This window comes from Chiloscyllium plagiosum, unplaced genomic scaffold (genome assembly GCF_037043375.1).
Source record: "Chiloscyllium plagiosum isolate Xiang-an unplaced genomic scaffold, Cpla_swu_hap1 HiC_scaffold_9, whole genome shotgun sequence".
NCBI lineage: Eukaryota > Metazoa > Chordata > Chondrichthyes > Orectolobiformes > Hemiscylliidae > Chiloscyllium > Chiloscyllium plagiosum.
The window spans coordinates 115,805,058-115,831,493 of NW_028270147.1; positions in this window are offsets into that span (position 1 = coordinate 115,805,058).

The following is a 26,436-nucleotide window of genomic DNA, read 5'->3' on the forward strand; positions in this document are numbered from 1 at the left end:
CATAATGTTCATTTTTGGAAACGTTGATATAGGAAGGGTGTTATTAAACTGTAAAGAGTGCAGAATAAATTCACAAGGATATTGCAAATGATTCAATGGTCTGAGTTATAGGGAGAGGTTGGGCAAGCTAGGAGTTATTACTTTTGTGTGTATGAGACTGAGGGGGGATCTGTTAGAAGTGTAGAAGATCATGGGAAGGATGGACAGAGTGAATGCACTCAATCTTCATTTTTTTCCCGAGGTTTGGGCAATCACAGACTAGAGGCCGTCAGTTTAAGGTCAGAGAGGAAAGAATAAAAGGAAACCTAAGGAGCAACTGTCATACACACAGGGGCTGGTACTCATATAGATTGAGATGCCAGCGGAAGAGGTTGAAACGGGAACATTTACAACATTTAAAAGGCATTTCGACAAATACAGGGACAGGAAAGGATTAGAAGGATACGGGACAATGGCAGGGAAATGGAGGTAGCGTGAATGGACATTTGGATTGGAATGTACGAGTTTGGGACAAAGGGCCTGTATCCATGCAGTCGGAGTCTATGACTCTAACAACCATTGATTATTTCCCACTGTATGTTATATTGCACTTCCCCAATTCACTGGAACGAACTTGACCTTCTAGCCTCCAGTCTTCCATGAAGTTTCACCAGAATGTTCAATCACGGTATACAGACACCATGTAAAATGCACCTTATTAATGTCACTATTCCTTAAAAGCTGCTTCAGACCAAGGTTAATAATTCGACCTTCTGACCACAAAACATTAATTCCGAAATAACCTGCTCTCTAGTTTGCTTCACAACATACTCTTCAGCCCCCCTCATATACACTTACGGAACTTATTTTTCACAGCACGAGCAGTCACTTAGTTAACACAGTTTAGATACAACTTGAGACCATTCAATAAGACTGCGGTATCCACAATACTTGCCTATTTAATTTCCAGAGCATATGATGCTCAGATTTTCTGGTACTATTTTGGTTTCGATATATAACACACCAATATTTGCTTCTCGTTGCTATCTGCAAGCTCTACCTAAACTGATTCTGTGGAATCTGAGGGAATGGTTTGTGTCGTTATTAGTGATAGACCTGAACAAGACATTCAGGGAGGCTCACGTCAATGCTGAGATGATCTGAAGAAATGTACCACATGACAGGACAAGCAACAATATGCTCCTCGCTCTGTCAGGATAAGAGTTACCATATACTCTCTGCTCCCTCACACGCACTGTACACCTGTTATGGCACCTACGCCTGAACAAGGTTCACACTCTATCTCCAAATAAGGCTCAGGCACTACCACTTTCACTATTGAATTCAGTAACGTTCTTCCTCAATTTCTCTGTCACCTACGCAATACCTCCCACACAAACAATACTATATGGACTCTAAACTGTCGACTGACTCATTCCAGACATCTCACAACTTCCCCACCTACAACAGCACTAACAGCTGGGTCACCCATTCCCACTCTCCATCCCGCCCTCCCTTTCTCCCATTCCAGGAGAAACAGCCTGGAATAGGACAGAAAGGGCAAAGCCGGGTAGTGGAGTGCCCGATATCCGTTCCCTCATCCCCTCCCCCTGCCATGTGGGGAGGACTCTGAACGAGCCAAAGAGGACCAGGACGCCTCATGTGGCGATTCTGAAATATCTATGTCCTACCGACTGATTACGGAGCAATGTTCAGTGAAAGACAATTCTCACTTTCAACCCACTGGCAGTTCTCACTGCAGTCCTTTCACCTCCAATAAAATGCAAAGATACCTCACTGCACAGACACACAGACACAACAATACACAGAGGTATTGCTAAACACCCCAATATACGAATACACACAATACTTACAAGGAGATAGGCATAGACACACGCATAAACATACAGAGACATAAAAATCACATACAAATAGACACAAACACAGATAGAAACACAGACTGAAACACAGACAGACAGATGTAGACACGCAAACTCACAGATGGCAAGCACTTGGACACACACACACACACGTACATATACACATACATACAGACACACAGAGGCATAGACACTAGTGTCATTAAGACACAAATCGATCCGTTTTTGATTTGAAAGTGGATCAAGGATTCTCGGGAGAAGGCTGAAGAATGAGGTCGAGGTACACTTTAGTGTTGTCTGCAAATTTACTAACCCATACACCTATGCGTCTAAGTCATTTATAAAAATGACAAACAGCAGTCGTCCCAAAACAGACCCTTGTGGCACACCACTCTTCATTGGACTCCAGGCTGAATATTTTCCATCAACCACCACTCTCTACCTTTTTTCAGAAAACTTGTTTCAAATCCAAACTGCTAAATCACCCTCAATCCCAAGCCTCTGCATTTTCTCCAACAGCCTAACATGTGGAACCTTATCAAAGGCTTTACTGAAGTCCATATATACCACGTCAACTGCCCTACTCTCATCTACATGCTTGGTCACCTTCTCAAAAACCTCATTGAGATTTGTGAGACACGACCTGCCTTTGATGAAACCATATTGACTATCTGAAAACAAATTGTTGATTGTGAGATGGTTATAAATCTTATCCCTTATAATGCTTTCCAAAAACGTTCCTACAACAGAAGTAAGGCTCACTGGTCTATAATTACTCGGGTCATCTCTACTGCCCTTCTGGAACAAGGGCACAACATTTGCAATCCTCCAGTCCTTGGGTACTAAACCTGTAGACAATGACAACTCAAATAACAAAGCCAAAAGGCTCTGCTATCTCCTCGCTAGCTTCCCAGAGAATCCTCGGATAAATCCCATCCGGTCCAAGGGACTTCTCTACTTTCACTCCTTCTAGAATTGATAATACCTGTTCGTAAATAAGCTCGATCCTTTCTAGTCTAAAATCTCGTACCTCAATCTTCTCCTCTACAATATTCTCCTTTTCCTGAATGAAAACCGTTGAGAAATATTCTTTTAGCAACTCTCCGATCTCCACAAGGTTCACACTCTACTTCCGGTTTCTGTCTTTGACTGACCCTATTCCTACCCTAATCATCCTTTTATTCCTCACATACCTCCAGAAAGTTTTATGGTTCTCCTTTATTCTAATTGCTAAAGACTGCTCGTGTCCTCTCTATTCTCTTCTTCACTCTGTCTTTAACTCTTTCCTAGCTGATCTGTAACTCTCCATCGCCTCATCTGAACCAGCTTGCCTAATCAACACATAAGCTTCCTCCTTCTTCTTAACAAAAGATGCAATTTCTATAGTAAACCATGTTCCCTAACCTTATCACTTCTTCCCTGTGTGGCAGAGACATACCTATCAAGGACACACAATAGCTGTTCCTGAAACCAGCTCCACATTTCCACTCTCTGCATTCCCTGCATTTTGCTACCCCATTCTATACATCCTAATTCTTGCCTAATCGGATTATAATGCCCTTACCCCATCTTGACCTGTGGCATGTACCTATCGCTTTCAATCGCTAAACTAAACATTGTAGCTCGGGTGCTCGTTGTTGTGATTCTGTTCGCCGAGCTGGGAATTTGTGTTGCACTATAAATGCCGAAAGAAACATCACAGAAGCACTTCACAGGAGGCTCCCAAGCACTGAGGATGTCACCTAGACAGGGGACGAAACGACTGCAACACAAATTCCCAGCTCAGCGATCAGAACAACAACTATGGTCACTCTCTCCAAAGTGTTCAACTACAACTAAATCAAAACTTAGCCTGGCTCATTACCAAGCACCAGATCCAATGTGGCCTCTCCTCTTGTCGGCCCTTCGACATACTGTGTCAGGAAATCCTCCTGTACACATTGGACAAAAACTGATCCATCCAACGTACTAGAGTTATAGCATTTCCAGTCAATGTTATGGAAGTTAATGTCCCCTATAATGACCACCCTATTCCTTTCACTCCTACCAGAATAATTTTGCTAATCCTCTTTTCCACCTCCCTGTAACTCTGCGAAGGCTATAAAAAGCTCCAAGCAGTGTGACATCTCCTCTCCTGTTTCTCAGCCCACACTACCTCAGTAGACGAGTCCTCAGCAAAAGATTTCAGAGCCAGCGTTATACTATCGTTGGCTAAAAAGACCACACTTCCTCCTCTTTTACCGCCCTGCCTATTCTTATTGAAAGATCTTGAACATCTCTCACCAAAGTTCCTATAATAGCTATGATGTCCCAATCCCATGTTCTGAAACATGCGCTGAGTAGAACAGCTTTCCCTGTAAAACCAATTGCACTGAAGTAAATGCATTTTAGTTCTTCAGAATTACAAAATACTCTGATTCTCTCATCTTTCTTTTCTAACTGGCATGTTCTCATCACATTCAGAGATTTCTCCGTACATTCTACCATTTACACTGCTACTTAGAGTACCTCCACTTGCCTTGTCTGTCAATATAAAGTCTGCTTTTATGGGGTGAGCAAATTTCCCTGCTAAGATATTGATGGCTTTCCCGTTTAGATGAGAACAATCCTTTTGGAACGGGCCGTTTCCATTCCAAAAGATATTCCAATCTCCCAACAATCTGAATCCGTCAACAACACTGCAGCTTTTCATGCCTTTGATTTTTCTCCTTTAACCTGTTTTCCTTTCCCCGCTTGGATTTGCCATTGAGAGCAAACCAGAAATGACTATTTTAAGGTTTTATTTTTAAGCCTCTACATCATCTCTTTAATTCACTCCGGACTATTTTAATCTATTCTCTAAAAGTGTCATTCATACCAATATATATACAATAATTTCTGGCTTCTAACTCACTCCTTTAACAATATGCTTGAGACTTTCTGAGACGTTCTTAATCCTAGTACCGGGAAACCAATAATGCATCCCAAATGTTCGCTCACTGCAACAGAATCTCCTGTGTATGCCCCTGACAGGAGAGACCCCTGTCGCAATAATTACACAAAATCTTCTCAAACGCTGCCTAACATTAGAATTTTTTCCAACAGTCTTATAACCGATGGCTCTTCCATTTTCCTCAGAGAGACTAACCCCCTCAACAGTTCCAAAAACTGGACATCTGTTTGATAGAGGAATAGCCACCGGAGATTTTTGAACTACCTTCTTACCTGTCCTGACAGTCACCTATCTATCTGACTGATTTTGCTGGATAATAACTTCCAGACACCTCCCTCTCTACATTATATATATGGCCTTCATACCATTATGACTATAAACAGAATTTTTCATGACATTAAAATAGAAAATATATCCGTATACATCAAATGTATAAAAAATAAATAAAATCAACCATTTGGAAAACCAGCTCAGCAAAAATATTCCTCTTCAATAAATTTCTCGAAGAAAAACGTCTTCTCCAGAGCTGAACGCGTGTAGGACTCTCCAGAATGAAGGCACATCGTCCTATTAAAAATAGTTTTGAAACAAAAAAGAACTTTTGCATTTAAAACAAAGAAGAAGACTTTTGAAACATATATAGACTTTTCTAGTTTGTTTTTGTAGACACCCCCCCCCCCCTCCGAAAAGCTTGTTAAACAATGTTTGTTTGAAAAAAAGATTTTTTTTGCTTGTTTTTTTTTGTTTGTTTTCGAATGTTAATAAAACAAAATGGAAAAATAATCATATATTAACAAATTATATGAACTACGTTAAATGGAAAAAAATATATAATTAATCTTTAACTATGCTTGCAATCCCAGGAGCGGCTGTAAGATCCATACTGCTCTAAGAACACTTTTTTTAATATAATTTAAAGAAGAGTTGATAAGGTGCTTCTCTTTTTTTTTATTAAATCCTGTGATTTGTTGAAGAAAAATGTTTCCTTTTCTGTTTATCTAATTTAAGACCAAGTTAAGCTTTCGAGAAAAAGTGGCATGAGATCTCAGAGCCATGTTATGCCATTTACTGAATGTGGGAGCTCAGTGACACTGCTGATCTGCGGATGTCCTTGTTCATGTACAGGATGTGTGTCCATCTGCAACTCTTGTTAGAGGGGATTATGGCTCTGGAGTTGCGAATGGACTTACCTTGGAGCACACACAAAGCGGAGGAGGTTGTAGATAGCACATTCAGTGAACTGATCACATCGCAGATTAGGATTGCTGAAGGAGAAAGGGAATGAGTGACCAAAAGGCAGAGAAAGAGCAGGAAGGCACTGCAGGTGTTCCCTGCGGTCACCTCCCTCCTTAGCAGGTACACTGTTTTGGATACTGTTGGGAGAGATGGCTCACCAGGAGCAGGCAACAGTAGCCAGGTTAAAAGCACCGTCATTGGCTTTGTTGTTGAGAAGAGCGGGAAAAAAGACTGGAAGGGTTAAGTCATACAGGACTCAATTGTAAAAGGAGTAGATAGGAATTTCTCTGGTCGAAACCAAGACTCCCGAATGGTATGTTACCGTGCAGCTGCAAGGGACAGGAATGCCTCGGATTGACTGCAGAACATTCGGAAGGGGAAGGGTGAACATCCAGTGTTCATGGTGCATGTAGGCACTACTGATATACGTATAAAATCAGGATGAGGTCCTACAAACAGAATTTAGGGAGTTAGGAGTCAAGTTAAGAAGTAGAACCTCAGAATTTGTAATCTCAGGATTGCTACCAATGCCACGTGCTAGTCAGAGTAGAAATGAAAGAATAGGCAAGATGACTGCGTTGCTTGAGAGATGGTGCAGGAGGGAGGACTTCTGATTTTGGGGACACTGGGACCGGTTATCTGGGAGGTGGGACTGTTACAAATTGGACAGTCTACACCTAGGCTGGAATGGAAACAATGTCCTTCGGGGTACTTTTGCTAATGCTGCTTCGGAGGGTTTAAACTAATGTGGTAGAGGGATGGGAACCAAATGAGGAGGTTCGTCGATATTAATGAAATAGCAACTGCAGCCTGTAAGGAAATAGATAATGAAGTCAGTGTGAGTAAGGGGAAGAGTCGGCAGGGAGTAGATGATGAACACAAAGGGACACGTTATCTGAGGTGCAATTGTTTTAATGCAAGAAGTGTAGTATGTGCAGATAAACACAGGGCTTGGATTAGTACCTGGGAGTTGATATTATTGCTACAACTTGGTTGAGGGAAGGGCATGATTGGCAAGTAAATATCCCAGGATATCAATGTTTCAGGCGGGATAATGAGGGGGGTAAAAGGGGTATATGAGTTGCATTACTGATCAAAGAGGATACCACAGCTGTGATGAAGGAGGTTACTATGGAGGACTCGAGCAGTGAGGCAATAAGGGTACAGCTCAGAAATAGGAAGGGTGCAGTAACAATGTTGGGGCTGGACGACAGGCCTCCCAACAGTGAGCGTGAGATGAAAGTACAAATATGTAAACAGATCATGGAAAGATGTGGGAGCAACATGGTGGTGGTGATAGGCAATTTTATTTTCGCAACATTGACTGGGATTCACTTAATATTAGAGGGCTGGATGGAGCAGAATTTGTAAGGAGCAGCCAGGAGGTTTTTTTGAGTAGTATGTAAACAGTCCAACTCAGGAAGGGGCCATTGTTGTCCTGGTGCTGGGGAATGAGCCTGGCCAGGTGGTTGAAGTTTCAGTTGGGGATTACTTTCGGACTATGGACCACAATACCATACGTTTTAGAATATGCAAGGACAAAGACAAGAGTGGTCCTAAAGGAAGAATGCTAAATTGAGGGAATGCCAACTATACCAAAATTCAGCAGAAGTTGGGGAATATAGATTGTTTGAAGGTAAATCCACATTTGATACGTGGGAAGCTTTTAAAGAGAGGTTGATTAGAGTTGAGGTCAGATATGCTTCTGTGGAAATGAGGGGTAGGAATGTCAAGATTAGGAAACCATGGATGTGAGGTGAAACTGTGAGACTAGCTTAGTGGAAAAAGGAAGTGTACATAAGGTCTAGGCAACTGAAGACAGACAAAGCTTGGGAAGAATATCGGGAATGTAGGACCAATCTGAAACATGAATTAAGAAGGCTAAAAGGGGTCATGAGATATATTTAGCAAATGCGATTATGGAAAATCCCAAAGACTTTTATTCATACATAAGAAGCAAGAGAGTAGCTAGACCAAGGGTTCGACAACTCAAGGACAAAGGAGGAAAGTTATGCGTGGAGTCAAAGAAAATGGGTGAGATTATTAATGAGCATTTTGTATCTTTATTCACCAAAGAGAAATGTTGAGATTAGGTATGGGTGCTTGATTACTCTAGGTCAAGTCGAAATAAGGAGAGAGGAAGTGTTGGTTATTCTAAAAGGCATTAAGGTCGCCAAGTTCCCAGGTCCAGATGGGATCTATCCCAGGTTGTTGAGGGAAGGGAGAGAGGAAACAAGTGGGACCATAACAGATATCTTTGCAGTATCTTTGAACACGGGTGAAATCCTGGAGTACTGGAAAATTGCTAATGGTGTTCCCTTGTTTAAGAATAGCAACCCTGACATTAGTGGCAGGGAAGCTACTGGAGAAAATACTGAGGAATAGGATGTATTCCCAGTTGGAAGAAAATGTGCTTATCAGTGATAGGCAACATAGTTTTGTGCAGGGAAAGTCATGTCTTGCCAACTTAACAGAATTCTTTGAGGAAGTGACAAAGTTGCTTGTTGAATGAAAGTCTTTAGATGTCATATACATGGACTTTACTAAGGCATTTGATAGGGTTCCCCATGGTATGCTGATTGAGAAAGTGAAGTCGCATAGGGTCCAGGCTATACTAGCTAGTTGGATAGAGAAGTGGCTGGGCCACAACTCACGGAGATTAGTGGAAGGGAGTTTCTGAAAATGGAGACCTGTGACCAGTGGTGTTCAACAGGGATCAGTGCTGGGACCACTGTTGTTTTCGATATAAAGAAGTGATCTGGACAAAGGTATAGATGGCCTGATTAGCAAGTTTGCACATGACACGAAGATTGGTGGAGTTGCAGATAGTGAAGGCGACTATAAGAGAATAATGAACAATATAGATGGATTGTAGAGTTGGCATAGAAATGGTAGATGAAATTCAATCCGGACAAATGTGAGGTGATGCAATTTGGAAGATCTAATTCAAGAGCGAAATATACAGCAAATTGGAAAGTGCTGGGATAAATTAATGTTCAGTGATCTCTGGGTGTTCAGATCCATTGTTCCCTGAAGATGGAACAATGTGGTCAAGAGGGCATATCGCATTCTTTCCTTCATTCAATGGGATATTGAGTACAAGCGTTGGCAGGTCATGTTATAGTTGTATAAGACTTTTTGTTCTCCACATTTGGAATACAGCCTACAGACCTGTTTGGCACATTTCAAAAAGGATGTGGATGCTATGGAGAGAGTGCAGAAGAGGTTCACTAGGTATGGTGGGCGCTCGCAATGAAGAGCTTTTGAGTAGATCAGTGTTATTTTCATTAGAAAGATGGAGGTCGAGCGGGGAACCTGATTGAGCTCTACAAAATCACGAGAGATATAGACAGGATGGAGAGTAAGATTTTTTCCCCAGAGTGGGGGACTCAATTACTAGGGGTCACGAGTTCAAAGTAAGAGCGGAAAAGTCTAGGGTAGATATGCGTGAAAATTCTTTTATGCCAAGGGTGATGAGTGTCTGGATCACGTTGCCAGCAGAGATGGTAGAGGCCGTCACGATAGCATTATTTAAGATGTATCTGGACAGATATATGAATGGGTAGGGAGCAAAGGGATACAGACTCTTAGAAGGTATGTGCCAGATTTAGGTAGAGGATCTGGATCGGTGCAGGCTTGGAAGGCCGAAGGGCCTGTTCCTGTGCTGTAATTTTGTTTGTTCTTTGATATCAGACAGCTTGGAATCTTTGTACATATTCTCAATCATATGGGAATTTCTCATTCTTTCATTTCACTCCAGTTGCAAAGGATCATATTTAACACATACATTCACAGGTATAAACCCAAAAACACAGACACAGATACACATGCATCCAAACATAGACCCATACACACATACACACACGCAATGCATTACTTTGTCGTAGAATATCAATAACATGATCAATAATTAGAATCATAACTGGAATTCAGGATAATGGAAGAATGAGAGAACTTGTCTTATTCTATTTGAAAAGACCATTATCTGAAGTTACTAAGGTAAACATCATACAACACCAGGTTATATTCCAACATGTGTATTTGGAAGCATTAGCTTTCAATGCGCTGCTCCTTCGTCATGTGATTGTAAGAAACAAAATTTATAGCAAAATATTAGACTGCCATGCAACTGAAATAAGTATATTGAACAAACCTGGATTTTTAAGTCTTTCAGCTTTTAGAATGTGTTGAAGTTTTCAGTTCATTAATATGTAAATCCCAGAACTTCATTTAAGCATCTTCTCATGATAATTTAAGGTTTTACAACCAAAGGTGACATCTCAGCTCAGACAATGCATTAAAGATGTAAGGTCAGAGTCTGTCTGTGTCCCAATCTTGAGTTAGACTGGTTCTATTTCCAACGTGGAATGTACAAAATATTTAATGCAATGACTGCCTGCTTTGGCTGCCTTTGAGAAAAACAGAACGTATCTGCAAATATGTGTCTGCAAATATAATGATATTAAACTGATGTGGTGGTTAATATAGCTTGTAGATTTTCCAATGCCTCCTGGCACTATTCTGTCCTTCTTTAGTAAATCTGTCAGTAGTGCCCCCATGCTGCTGAAATTTGGAACAAACTTCCTGTCGAATCTGCTCAGTCCCAAAAGTTGAAGCACCTATTTCTCCGTGCTCAAGGAAATTCCTCCATTGCTTTCGTCGACGCATTCTTTGGGATCATCCTTCCATGTTGGATGTTATGTCCCAAGAATGTCACAAATTGTGTATTTTTTAAAGTTTATTTCGAGTTTTGTTTTTAGGAATCACTCAAAGCATTTTGCCAGCTGTCACATGTGATCTTTCCACGAATAGCAAAAGATCACCACATCATCAGGTTATTTCTTAATCTGGCCACAAGTTTGTTCATGAGTCTTTGGAATGTGGCTGGTGTGCTCTTCATTCCAAAGGGAATGAATTGATACAGTCCATTTGGGTTTACAAATGCAGAAACTTCTTTCGCTTTCTCTATTAAAGATACCTGTTTGTAACAATGCAGTAAATCAACTTTGTGATATAACTGGCTTTTCCAACTTTCTCTGTACAGTCCTCCAAACTTTGTATTGGCTATGAGAACATTTTTGGTACGTCGTTGACCTTCCAATAGTCCAAAGAAAATTCTTGAGTTCCATCAGCTATGGGAACTAACAGGATCAGCGAACTCCACTCCACTCTGCCTCATTTCGATGATGTTTTCATTGAGTATCACATTCACTTCCTTCTGGACCTGTTTGGCTTTGAAAGGATTAAGCCAGTAAAGGTATTGCATTATTGGAACAGCATTCCCTACTTCCACCTCATGCACACTGGTATTAGTCCTCCCATTGTATTCTTGCATATGTCCACATAATGCTGCAACAAACCTTTTGACTGTGTTCTTTGCTCCTGAGATAGATAGCTAATTCTCCCAACCCATTCTTCAAGGACTTCTTCATTATTTAACGTATTTTCAGGCACATCAACTCCATTACGTCTGGATTTGATTTCTCATTCGACAGGGCAATAAATAACACCTGCTTCTCTAATTCACTGTCTCTATTATAGTAAGGTTTCAACATATTCAGATGACATGCCCAATGCAGCCTCTTTTCTGTCCAGCATCTTTATCAGATAGTTTGCCTGACTCAACTTTTTCTCAATTTGATAGGGACCGCTAAACCTGCCTTTGAAGGTATCTCCTACTACTGGCAACAAAACTAATACATCATCCCCTTGGGAAAACATCTGAACTTTATAGTTTCTATCTGCCAACTGTTTCATTCTATGCTGTGCCCTATTCAGGTGCTGTTTCGTTAACTCACCTACCCGATTTAATTGTTCCATCACCACTGTTATATAATCCAAGTGTGAGATCTCTGATTTTGATCCTATCAAATCTTTAGTTTCAAAGGCCCTCTCACTTCCTGTCCAAATATTAACTCAAAGCGGGTAAACTGAGTAGATTCATTTGGGACATCTCTCATGGCAATCTATACAAGTTCGATAGCTTGATCCCAATCATTCAGGGTAACCTGAGTGCATATTGTCTTCAGGGTCAATGCCACCTTTCCAAGGTCCCCTGGGATTTTAGATGGTATGGACTTGATTTAAAGTGCTGTAGATTAGAGTGGTGTTGGAAAAACACAGCAGTTCATGCACCATCCGAGGAGCAGGAAAATCGACGTTTCGGGCAAAAGCTCTTCATCGGGATTCCTGATGAAGGGCTTTTGCCTGAAACATCGATTTTCCTGCTCCTCGGATGCTGCCTGAACTGCTGTGCTTTATCAGCACCACTCTAATCTAGAATCTGGTTTCCAGCATCTGCAGTCCTTGTTTTTGCGTAGTTTAAAGTGTTATAAAGACTTCCTTCAAAATCTCAGCAATATAATGAGACCCTTGGCCTGATTGAATCTCTCCAGGTAGCCCATAAAGGGTAAAGAAAGCTACCAACTCCTCCACCATCCTTTTTGTCTTAATACTCTGTAATGGAATTGCCTCCGCAATCTAGCAGACATATGCATTAAGGTTAGCAAGTGCTGATTCCCACTTTTAGTGTTAGGGAGGTACCTCCACAATCAGTCATAACCAGTGTGAAAGATTCTTCAAATGCGGGAATTGGCAACAAAGCAACTGATTTTATTACTGCCTGTGGAATACCTACCATTAGGCATGCAAGACATGTGTGACAATATTCAACCACATTCTTGTGCATGCCAGGCCAATGGAAGTGCTTTGGTACATTTGCCTGAGTCCTCCTGAAACCTCGGTGACCTCCGTCTGGTAATTCATGCTCTACCCATTACACTTCCTGTCTTTTGCTACAGGCAACACAATCTGGTGCTCCTCTGCACTAACCTGCTGGGGTTTCTACTTTTGTTTTAGGCTTCTATCCTTAAGATAATAACACTCAGGAATATATTGTGATTCCTTTTCTGAGTTTGCCTCATAATATATATCTTTTCATCTTTCTGTTGCAAGTCTCTTAGCCTTTCTGGACTAAACACTTCTGTCTGACCCACTGCCTGTTAAGGGTTTTCCTGTACCATTACATCAAACAGGGTGTAAGCTAACTGAACCTCAACTTCTTCGTCTTACTGTTTAGTTTTCCTTCTTGCTGTAGCTTATCACTTTTTATTGTGACACAGTCTGGAAAACTTCCATGGCATTCTTCTTGTAACTCCTTTGTTCCCTGATCTTCCATTGGCGTCTCCACTACAAGGGGTGTCACTCCCACCTTGGATCCAGCTAAATAATTCCCACCATAAATTGTATTCCTGAAACTGAACTGCTGTCAATCACGCCTACAGTTATTTCCCCAGTCTTGATATGGCTCTCCAAGCTGATCTTACACAGGGGAATGCTAACTTTCTGTCTATCTATTCAACAAATTATTACCTTCTCGGGTAATATGTTGGAAAGCGTTAAAATACTTTCATCTCTTACTATCAGAGACTTACCAGATCCCATACCTCATGAAATAATAACTTATTTTCATTCTCTTCCTGTTCACTCTGAGTAAACTTTTCCCATAGAGATAAAGTCTTCACAGAGATCAGCAACTGACTCAATATCCCACCCCTGTCAAGGCTGTGTACTCTCCTGCTGCTCCTCGGCTTTTCTTTGGGCCTCCTTTACTACTTTCCCTAATACTATTGGATTAGCCTTTTTTCCCACATCTTTTCCCATAATGTCATTCTTCCATGACCAGCACTGTGACGTTACGTGTCCCATCTTACCACTGTGAAAACACCTGAGGCCTTTTATTTTCTTGTAATTCTTTTCATCACCAAAGGAGAACTATTCCCAGTGGGCTCGACTCTTTGTTTTATAGTGAAGGATCTCCCCTGCTTCCAATTTCTATCCCTTACAGGGATGAAATTCGTGTCAGAAACTAAATTTCACGTCATGCATCAATGCATATTTCTCAGTCGTCTCTGCTGCCCTTCTCACTTCCGTTTCTGTTCATCACATAAGTTCTCTGGAAATGAGTTTATGAACCCCTCCGGCAGAATAAAGTCTCTTGACTTCATTTCCATCCTCTGAACTTGATTTTCCTGACGAATTTGCAACTACTGAAGTTCACACTCTCTCTCCCTTTCTCTTGCTCCTTCTTCTCTCTCTTTGCTCAGCGAAGAAGCTTCTCTCCTTTTTTGTCTCTCTCTTTTCAGTCTTTTACTCCCTCTCTTCTCAGTCTCTTTGTTTTCTCTCTCTCTCTTCTTTCTTCTCTCTTTTTACTCAGCTAATATCCTTCTCTCCCTTTCTTTTGTCTTCCCATTCCGTTTGGCTCATTCACAGTTTACGTTTTTCTAACTCTGCTGAACTTCTGTTTCTCTGCTATCCCTCAGTGTTTGACCAAGTCCATTTCAATTTCCTTATGTCCTTGCTTAAAACCAATTGTAATATGTTTGCTAATTCCAAAATAATATCCTTCCCCTGTCTTTCTAACCTTCCTTGGCAAAGTTGGGAAGCATCTTCAAACCTCAGAACCTCTTTAGCAAAATTAAGAGCCATTTCCCTCTCTTTTAATTTAACCGACCACATGTAATCCAAATGAAACAAATGATTTCACCTACGTTTTATTTAAAGGGTTATGACACTAAACACCAAGTGTGGAGCTTTGGTATCCCAATTTTGTTCAAACCTGTCCAAATCCCAGACGAGCCTTCAATCTGTTAAAATGCAGATGTCGAACCACTACTAAATAAAGCTAAACACACAGAAACGCTCGCCTCACCTGGTCATCTGTTCGAAATGTGAGGGACTAAAAGGGAACACCTAACTGCCACCATTTAAAGAAAAGTAACAATTTTCTTTCTGAACAAAACTAATAAGAAACTGAACATTGCTTCCCTTAACTAAGCACAACCCTATTAACATGCTGTTCTGATAACACACATTATATTAACTTAATCGGATGTCTACACAGTCTCAACCTTCTCTGCTGTAATCAATCTTCTACCCATTGATTTCACTGGCTCGTCTTAATCCGTTTCACTAAGCGAAAGTGAGAACTGCAGATGCTGGAGATTAGAGTCAAGAGTGTTGTGATGATGAAGGGCTTTTGCCCGAAATGTTGATTCTGCTGCTTCTTGGATGCTACCTGATCTGCTTGTGCTTTTCCAGCACCACACTTTCGACTTATTTCTTTTTACTCCAAATATGTTTTACAGCAAAAGATATCTTTTTGATTGACTGCTCTCTGATTTCTTTGAGAGCAATATTTTAGATAGGCAGTTAGCTCTTCGACTCTACAGCAGTTGCTCTGTTGTTCAGTGGCAGTTGCTCTAGCCAATTCTTAAAATGCCCACTCTTTTTTATACCCCCAACATTGTTCCCTGTCACTGGTCTGATGTCATCAAAACAATAAATTCAAACTCGATTGGGTTTTAATATCCCGGGCATGGCATAAACTAATTGGTTATATTTGAATTGTTGTCAAAACAGCAACCAAAATTCAAGTATCCATTTAACTGCCAATTGTTGCATGTATCCATTTTGTAACAGCTCGTCTCCCAGCCCTTCCATTTGGGCAGTTGAGCCTCCATTCTGAGTTTACTTCATTATTCAGAAAACAATGATCATTTTAAATTGGATATACGTGTTTTGGCTTCGTAACAAATACCATTTAATAACACAAGACATTAACGAAGATTAATATTCGAAGTGCATATTGAATTATTGTCATACTTAAATTATTTGCAATTAGCTAATGCTCATACATTTCAGTGAGAAATTAAATTGGTTAAGAACGCTTTGTTAAATTCATAAGAACGCTAAATCTTTTTGATTGTTGAAATGTTTGCTCACTGTGAATATGTAATGGTTGAGAGGCAAACAAACTTTCGAAATGTTAGAGGGAGAATGTATTCATTTGAATACTGACGTTTAATATTTAATTGTGATCGTACAAAAATGTGGCAAATATTCTCTGTTCAATATAAAATAACATGTAGTTTTCTTTTATTTTGTATCATAAAGTGTTGTAATGAGTTTATATTTTAGTTCCAAACATATAGTAACAATGTAGTTCTTCTCAGAGATAATGCAAGCTTTGTGATGTGAAATAGTCGGAGTTCACATGGTAATGATGTCTACAATTTACAAAACACAGTAGATATTTTATTATTGTTCATACCGGGAAACTCATCACTTGGAATCACGACCTACATAATAAATAGATTCAGGCATAGTGCTACTGGAACTCACGGCTGCCTGTAATACTGAGTGACACACTTGCCTGCTCATCAACCTGTCCAGAGACATTACAACCTAGGTCAGGGCAGTTATTCAAATATACATTCACAAGAAATCATTCGCAGTTCACCCTGGGCAGGTGAAAACTAACCAACAGCCTATCGCTAGTCTTAGTGTAGACACACATGCTGTCCAAATTAGGTGCCAACGACTGACTAGCAAACAGGTCTTATAAATTCATCTTCAGTCTCAGCCTGCTCCAGGGAGCAGATGGATGGGCATGTCTTGCCAGAACACACCACACAAGCGACTTTACAGCATCTGGCCTGCCTCCTAGATTCGAGATATTTGCACCTGCACCAGACCCAGGATGAAGAAATTCACAATTTGACTGTCTCCTGTAGCACACTGTGTCTCTAAAGCCATAAGCAGTATATGTCACCTTCACACTCATCAGTGTCAAAATAAAATTGAACTTCCGTGTAGATGGCCAGAGATTAATACAAGGGTCACCCAACCTGCTTTTGAGTGGGCTTCGATCGAGATCAGTCCTGTAGAGTGCTTCTGAGGGAAACAGCAGCAAATGCCAAGCCGAGAACCACTTTAATAACTGAACTGTGTGGATTTTGTCTGATGTATGTCACCATACCCACATTGCACTGACACTTAGTTGAATGTAACAATTGGCACCATAAGTGTAAGTCTCGATCTAACGCCACTCCCCAGCTTTCTCAATTCACTCTCTCCCCCATACACCAATTGATGAGAATACACTACCTGGGAGAAACAGTTTGTGCTTCATCTCAGGTGGTCCACTCCATAATGGGCTGTTCAACCCACTTGCAGAATGCTTTCTATTTCAGGGCTACATGTGGTGGTGACTTCCTGAGCCAGTATGATTCCCAATATCCTGGAGATCATGGAATGGAAAACATAGGAAGGCGCTAACTATTTTCTGTGAGAAACTCCACATGATGAGAGGCAGGTTTGATCTACCAGAAGGGGAGTGATTATTGTTCACAAAGAGTCAGCACAAGCCGGTACCCTGCACACTCCAGCAGCATCGCTGAGAACACATGCCCTTGTGGAGAGACTTAATCAACGCTGCCCATTACTTATTACTTATTCCCCCTGCACACTGAGTGGGGAATTAATCAGCAGAAACTCATGGTATGTGGAGGTGATCGCTCAGTTCGGGAAAGTGGCATTTGATGCATCAATTTTTTTAAAAAAGATGATTCAACAAACATTGCTTCTTACAGTCTTAGATTTACAGTTTTGATTCGTAGATTTGGAAGCCTGATAACAAACAGTGAATAGTTATAGAAATCCGAAGTATAAATGAGCTACAGACTGTTCCTGGTGTTATATTCAAGGCTGTATGTCCTTTACCTTGGTGCTAGGATTATTACATGTCAGACAGATGTGATAAGAGAACAGATTGACACGTGAAATTGTGACTTGTTTTGACATCAGAGATGTGGTTGAAGGAGGTCAAGATTGGCAACTCTATATTCTGTAGCATAAGAACTATAGGCAGGAGATGCTGTTGTTTTATTAATTAAGGGATCAATTACTGCTGTTCAGAAGGACAATATCTTGGACAGGCCTTCAACTGAGGTTTCGAGGATCGCGATGAGAATAAAAAGATGACAGATAATTGCTAGGGTCTTATTAAAGATCACCAGTAAGAAAAAATACATAAGCCAATGTGTAACCAATCGCTGTAGTGTATGAAAACAATAAGAGGGTAATTATATTTATGATTTTCAATATGCAACATTTATTGGGGCAGTCACGTGCTTTTAAGAGGGGATAAATATTTTGACATTTATTGCTGAGAGCTGCTTGTATCAGCATGTGGAATATGCAACAAGGGATGGTTTAGTTATGGACCCAACCTAATCTAGTCCCACTAGCCAGCACCTGGCCCATATCCCTCCAAATCCTTCCTAATCATATATACATCCAGATGCCTTTTAAATGGTGGAATTCTAATTCTGGGTAAAGCTATAGTCGAACAGCGTGGAGTGGGGAGGGGTGTTCATGCTCAAAATGGATTTCATGAGGGTATGGGCCCAATATTTTACAATCTAAGATCCAATGAAGGAAAATGAGCCCGCAGAACCTTCAACATCTGCAAATACTCAGAGCTGAATAACAAAGTAAAGAGAAGCTTAAAGCAGCTAAAAAGTGAGCAGATCAATGGAGTCCCTAAAAGAATGTGGAAAGTGTAAGACTGAACTTAAGGAAATCAGTAGAAAAGCCAAAATGGGATGTGATAAAACATCAGTCGGTGTTCTATCGCTATACTGGGGAAGAGGCTAACTCGGCAAAGAATGGGGGGTACTCGGGATGAAGGAGGCAGCCTGTGCGTGGATCCAGAGAATATGTTAAATACCTCATTCATATCAGTCTTCAGTTTAGACAGTGACTTATTGGAATCGGGAAGAGTAGCAGAATAAAGAGTGGACACATCCCCAGATCTGGATGACCTGTATCTTAAGTGATATGGGAGCAGAAGGAGGAAATTACAAGTTTTGGCCATCTTTTCTTACTGTGCTTTTGCCACAGAGGATGTGCGATAGAACAGGGTGCAATCAAATGTAGGTTCAACAAGGTGTGCTAGAAATAAACGAGAAAATTAAAACCACCGAGTCTCATATCAGTGAGAGGGAAAAAAATGTAGAAGGTTCTGAAAGCTATTGAGCCTGGATCATTAAGTCTCTTCAAGCGTGAGAGACATATTTTTAATCGGTCAATGAAACAAAGGTTACCAGGAAAGTGAAGTTGAGGATTATCAGAACAAACATCATTGAACTGAAAGGCAGACCATACTCGGTGAACTACTGGGCCTACTGTTGTTGCCATTCCTTACGGTATTCAGTCTGCTACTATCCCTGTGTTCGCAAGAAAATCAACCTCTCTTGAGACACAGTTCAGATTGCAACTGACTAATTCAAGGAATTTATAAATGCTACACCGATAGCCAGAAATATGTTTGAAACAGGAATCCAATCTTTTTATTATAACTCTCATTCTTTGAAACACGAGGCAACACAGATCTAGTTTGTCATGGCCCTCTTTGATAGAGTGTTCCTTGGAAGAAGTCAGGTGAACCTTGCTTGCCATCTCTCTGTGGCAGTAATATATTTCCTGAGATAAAGAAGCAACATTGCAAATAGTCCTTCATGTACAATCTGGCCAAGCTCCTATTCAACTGAAGCAAGATGTTACTCCTCCAGTGCTGAAATCCTCTAACAATAAAGGTTCCCATTCCACTGACATTCTAAGTAGCTTGCTGCACCTGTATATTAGATGTCGGCAGGTTATAAACAAGGACACTTAGGTTTTATTTTAAACGGTACTTTCCAACATTGTAAGATTTAAGAATTATACTGCACATCAATTTCGCCAAAAACGTAGATAACTTTCTGTTTCCACATGATGATATTTGCACTGATTTTGCCCATGTGGACGCCGATTCAATCTTCATATTCTTTACATCTTCCTCACTGCACGCATTCCCACACAAGAATTACGTTTAAGTCCTACATTCTGTTTACTGAATATTCACTAATAATTAATCGATTGGGTGGATTGGCTAAAATTGTTTGGAGGCCCATTGTGCATTCACAGGCTCTTCAAATGCACATCATTACCTCCAGCCAATATCCTGCCTTTCCTCTGTATCCTCTCTGACTCATCCTGAACACAATCTACTTATTTTACTTTTTTCTGTGAAAAGCAATCTAACTGTCTTTGTTGAAGAATAATCTCCTCTGAGTAAATATTCTCAACCGAAGAAAAGGCAATGAATGAAGTACATCACCTCGGCATTCAAATTGACCCTCAGCAGCCTTCTATCATCAAGATTGATTTGACACGCTTCAGGTTATCCACTCGACATCCGTCTGGTTCCCTGTTTTGGTTGGTATTGTTTAGTTTTTTAATTACACCTTAATACCTGAGAAAGAAACCCTTTTGCAAAGGAAAGGTTGTGACAGATTTTGACCAAAGGCCGGTAAACGGAATTATGTAACAAATGTCCTTAAATTGTGGAACAGGCGCAAAGGGTTCAACAACTTTGTCCTGTTCCTATGGTTTTTTTGTTCCATGTTGCAATGGCATGGTGACCATGCAGCCAATTACAATTTCATTTCAACAGATAAATATTTAATTAAATTATATGGAGTCCCGGATTGTAACATAATAAATTCGTATTGCTAAAAAAACGTAGGAACATAACCAGGAAATGTTATGCTGTCCATATACAAGGAAGGTTGCATTTGCTGTCCACCTTGGTTGCCATCACATCCACAACATTCACTGCCTCCACCATCGACTTTCAATGTATGCAATGTATACTTTCAATGTATCCAACAAGATACATCGTAGCTATTTACCACCGTTCATTCGACAGCACCTTCCAATCCATGACCATCTGCATTGTCAAGGGCAACAAATCCATGGAAATACCACCCCCTGCCAGTTACACATAAAGTCAATGACTGTCCTGACATGGAAATATATCTCTATTCCATGGGTTTCACTTGATGAATATCCTGGCTTTCTTTCCCTCACATTATTGTGGGTGTCCCTGCGCCAAACAGACTGCAAATGTTCAAGTAGGCAGTGCACCGCCACCTTGTCCAGAACAACAGCATATGGGTAATAAATGATGGCCCAGCCAGCAATATCTGATACCTATCACTGAACAATACACTAATGTTAAACAACTTGCAATCTGGGTTTCACTTTCGGAATAAATTTTGGTCTATACTCTTGACTTTCAGGAAATGGATACGTGATTTGTTTGAAATATAAAAGATTTTGAATTGCAAGGGCTTGATTGGGCAGATGCTGAAAATTTATTTCTGTGGGTCAGGGAGTCCAAAACATGATAACAGAGTCTTGGGATATTGGGCAATTTATTTGCGCCTGAGAGGATGTGAAATAATTTCAATCAAAGGGTATGAGTGTTTAGCAGTCACCATCTTAGGAATTGTGGATGAACTGTGAATGAAAACAGTGAAAAAATCACAGAGATATGGAGCAGCTCAGGGTTAGAGGAGGTTACAGAAATAGGGAGGTAAAAGTGCCGGAGAATGTTACAGATAAAGGGAAGCTGTAACAGGACAGAGAGACTGCCTGGATAGTGATGGGTTTATGGGTTGGATGTTAGAGAAGGCTGTAGGTGCTGGAAGAGTTTACAAATATAGGGAGGACTGGAGGAGCTTGAGGTGTTTATAGCGATAGTGAGGTATGTCATTTCGAGAGTGGGTTCCAGTCCTGTGGGGCGACGTACGTGCTGGAAGAATCCTCAGTGACAGGAAGAGGGGAAGATGCTGGAGATCAGTTGGGGTGGAGGGGTGGAAATGTTACAGAGATAGGGAGGTCTGTAGTGACTGAAGATATAACAGAGATAGGGAGCGTTGTTGGGGCTGGACGAGATTCCAGAGATAGGGAGAGTTGTAGGGGGCTGGAGGATGTTACAGAGATTGGAAAATGTGTAGGGTCTAGCATAGGTTACAGGGATTGGGAGGTCCGTAGAGTTGGTAGGAGCGTACCGAGATAGGCAGGTGTGTTTTGGATGGAGTGACACTTTAGCCATCAGAGATGTGGTTGAAGGAAATCAGAATTGACAACTTAATATTCTGTAGTACAGGAACTATAGACTGGACATGATTTGGTTTTATTAATTAAGGAGTCAATTACTGCAGTAAAGAGGGACGATATTGTGGAAGGCCCTTCAATTGAGACTGCCTGGATAGAGACTGGAATAAAACGATGACAGATACATTGCTCGGGTCATATTAAGACTCCCAGTTAGAAGAAAGTACAGGAGCTATTGTGTAACCAATCACTGTCGTGTATAAAACAATAAGAGGGTAATTCTATTTATGCTGTTCAATGTCCAACATTTATTGGAGTAGTCAAGTGCTTTTACGAGGCGACACATATGTTGAAATTTATGGCTGAGAGCTTCTCATATCAACATGTAGAAGATATAACAAGGGATAGTGCATTGCTGGGCCTTATTGTGGAGAATGAAGCCAGTCATATGTTCAAGGCTGAATTGCGAGAGAAGGTGAGGACCAATGAGCATAACATCATTTATTTTAAGTTCCTTAAGGAAAAGGGGAAAAAAGTCTTCAAAATATTACGTTTTTGGATTGGGGAGACAGAGTTTATTAGAAAACAGGATCTGGCAAATTAGTCTGGGGACATTTACTTCTGGGTAAAGCTGTCGTCGAATAGCGTGGAGTGGGGAGGAGCGCACAAGATCAAAGTGGAATTGATGAAAGTATGGGCCCAATATGTTACAATCTAAGATCAAGTTTGGGAAAACCAGCCTAGAGACATTCTGAAGTCTACAAATATTCAGAGATGAATAACAAAGTAAAGAGTAGCTTAAAGCAGCTACAAAGTGAGCAGATCAATGGAATCCCTATATGTATGTAGAAAGTGTAGCGGTGAAGTTAAGGAAATCAGTAGAAGAGAATAAAGGAGGTGTGATAAAACATTAGCGGGTATGATTAGTAAGAAGCCCAAGATATTCTATCCACATATCGGGGGAAGAGGATAACAAAGGAAAGAATGGGGAATATGAGGGATCAAGGATGTAGCCTGTGCACACAGCAAGAAATTACGTGAAACAGGTATTTCATATCCGTCTTCACTTGAGCGAAGGTGTTCCAGGATTAAGGGAGAGTGACTGTGTGACCCTTTAACAGATTGATAGCGACCGGCAGGAAGAACTGAAAGTTTTGGCAGAGTAAAGACTGGACAAATCCCCAGATCTGTGAGCTTTATCTTAAACTGATATGAAAGAAGAGGGAGGCTTTGGGCTTCATTTATTTATTGTGCTTTTGAACAGAGTGGAGGTGCGATGTTCGTTTCAACAAACTGCGCTAGAAATAAACAACAGAATTAAAGACTACCAAGTATCATATCAGTGAGGGAAAGAATTGCAGAAGATTTAGAAAATATCTTCAAGGCTGAGAGATATATTTTTTTATTTAGTCAGTGAATCATAGGTGACGGCGAAAATGCAGGAAAGTGGATTTGAGAACTATCAGAACAAACATCATTGAACAGAAAGGCAGAATATACTCGGTGAGCTGCTGGGCATATTGCTGTCCCTATGCCTTATGGTATCCAGTCTGCTACTATTCCTGTGTTTGTGAGAACAACAATCTGTCTCCCATTGGAGTGAGACACAGTTCGGAATACAACTGAATTTAGAAATGGGACATGAATAGCCAGAAATTATTTAGAAGCGGGAATCTAATCAGTATTCTGTAACTTCCAATGAAAATAATTTTCATTCCTTGAAACACCGGAGAATACAGGCCAAGTCTCTCATGGACCTCTTCGATAGCATTGTCCTTGGTAGAAGCCTATTGAACCTCCCTTTTCCTCTCTCTATGGCAATAAAATATTTACTGAGAGAAAGAACCAAAACTGCACAGAGTCCTCCAGGTGCAGTCTGGCCAAGCTCCAATTCAACTGAAGCAAGATGTCTCTCCTCTTGTGCTTACTTCCTCTGACAATAAAGGTTCTCATTCCACTGTCTTTCCAAATGGCCTGCTGCACCTGTAAGTTAGACGTCAGCAGCGTATGGACAAGGACACTTTGGGTTTTATTTATATCTGTATTTTTCAACGTTTTACAATTTATGAAATACAATGTCTATTAGTTTCTACAATAAAGTGGATAACTTCACGTGTCTGCATCATATGTCAGTTACAATGACATTGCCCATGTGGAGGCCCGTTCAATTTTCATAAATATTTACATCTTCCTCACAGCACACATTCCCACACAAAAAATAACTGAAAATTCTTCACTCTGTTTCCTGCATTTTCATGAATACATAATCCATCCGAGTACATTCATAATTATAGTTTTGTTCGAGTGAAGGAGGCCCATAGTGTTCTCACTGTCCCTTCAAATAAGCATTATTACCTCCACCCAATTTCATACTTTTACTATGCAACCTCCTTGACGCATGCCAAACACAATCTATTTCTTACTTTGAAAAGCTGAAGAACTGTCTTTTCTGAAGAAACTATTCACAACAGAAGCAAAGGCAATGAGTGAAGGACATTACCCATCATTCAAATTGTCTCTCACCAGCCTTCTGTAGTCAACACTGAGTTGACACGTTTCTGGTTATCCACTCAACACCCATCTTATTCCCTGTTTTGGTTGGTATTGTTTCGTTCTTTGTTTACACCTCAATACCTGAGATATAACCTCTTTTGCGAAGGAAGGGTCGTGACAGATTTGGGCCAAAGGCAAAAGGAGTTATGTAACAAATCAGTTGTAATCTCCTTCAATTGTGGAACAGGCGCAAGGCGCTCAACAACCTCATCCTGTCCTGATCGTATTGTGTTCCACATTGCAATGGCACGGTGATCATGCATCCAATTACAAACTCATTTCATCAGATAATTGTTCAATTAAATTACATTGAGTCACTGATTGTAACAAATTGAAGTCGTATTGCCAAAAAGTAGCTAAAACCATTTCTAGAACAGCTATGCTGCCCATGTATAAGAAAGGGTATATGTGTAGTCGAGCTTGATTGCCACGACATCACAACATTCACTACTTCCACGATCAACTCTCAATGGAGGCAGTGTGTTCCAGCTACAAGATACATTGCAGACATTTATCAAAGTCCATTCGACAGCACCTTTCAAGCCTTGATCATCTGAAGTAGCAAGGGCAATAGATCTACGGAAACACTAACCCTGCAAGTTGCACATAAAGTCAATGACCATCTTGACTGGGAAATATATCTCAATCTCGCGGGTGTCACTTGATGAATATCCTGCCTTCATTCTCTAATATTATTGTGGGTGACCCTGCTGCATGGGCAGCACACAACCACCTTGTCCAGAACAACAGTGTATGGGCAATAAATGATGGCCCACCCAGCAATGTCTGATACCTATCAATGAATAATACACAAATGTTTCACTGTTTGGCATCTGAGTGTCCCTTGCTGCATTTGTGAATAGATTTAATCGATATTCTTGAGTCTCGGGAAATGCAGAAGTGATTTGTTTGAGGTGCAACAGCTTCTGAGTGGAACGAGCTTTATAGGGCCGATGCTGAGAAACTATTTCTATGGGTCTGTGAATCCAAAACATGATGACAGGATCTCAGGATAAGGGGTAACTTAACTGGTACTAAGATGATGTAAAATTATATCCCTCCATGGGACTCAGAGTATTTAGTATTCGCCATCTCAAAGTTTGTGGATGCGTGTCAATGAATACAGTGAAAAGTTCACAGAGATATGGAGGAGTTTCGGGTTAGATAAAGTTACAGTGATATGGAGGTATAGGTTCAGGAGTGTGTTACAGATGTGCGGAAGCTACAATAGAACAGAGAGATTACCGAGATACGGACGGGTATATGTGCGAGAAGACTTTACAAAATTAGAGAAGGCTGTAGGGGCTGTAAGTTTTTCCAAAGGCAAGGAGGAATGGAGGAGCTTGTGAAGTTTATAGCGAGAGGGTAGTATATAATTGCTAGAGTGGGTCCAGAGATATGGAAGGATATACTTGATGAATGAAGCCACAGTGATAGGAAGGACTGAAGATACTGCAGGAGATTACAGAGATCAGTAGGGATGGAGGGCTGGAAGATGTGTGTGTTGGTGAAGGTTATGCACATAAGAATAGGTTTAGATGTTGGACGATGGCAGCTTTATAAGGAAGTGTGGAGAAGCTGGAGAAGGTGACAGAGGTCAGGAAGACCATCGATGATGAATGAAGTTCACAGAGATGGGGAGGGATAGAGCGGTTGGAGGAGTTTACGTAGATAGAGAAGAATGAAGTGGGTGGAGGAGATACAGAGATGAAGAGGGCTGTTGTGACTGGGTATGGTTACTGAAATGGGAAAGATGTAAGTGTTTACAGAACATAGAACAATACAGCGCAGTACATGCCCTTTTGCCCTCTATGTTGCACTGACCTGTGATCTAATCTAAGCCAATCCCCTGACACTGCCCCACCATGTTCTTATCTAAGAATTGTATAATGCCTCTAACGTGGTTGAGTTAATACAATGGCAGGCGAGGCATTCCATGCTCTTACCACTCTCTGAGTAATGAAACTGCCTCTGACATCAGTCTTAAACCTGTCACCCCTCAATTTGTAGCTATGCCCCATTCGTACAAGCTGATGTCATCATCTGAGGAAAAAGGCTTTAACTGTCTAC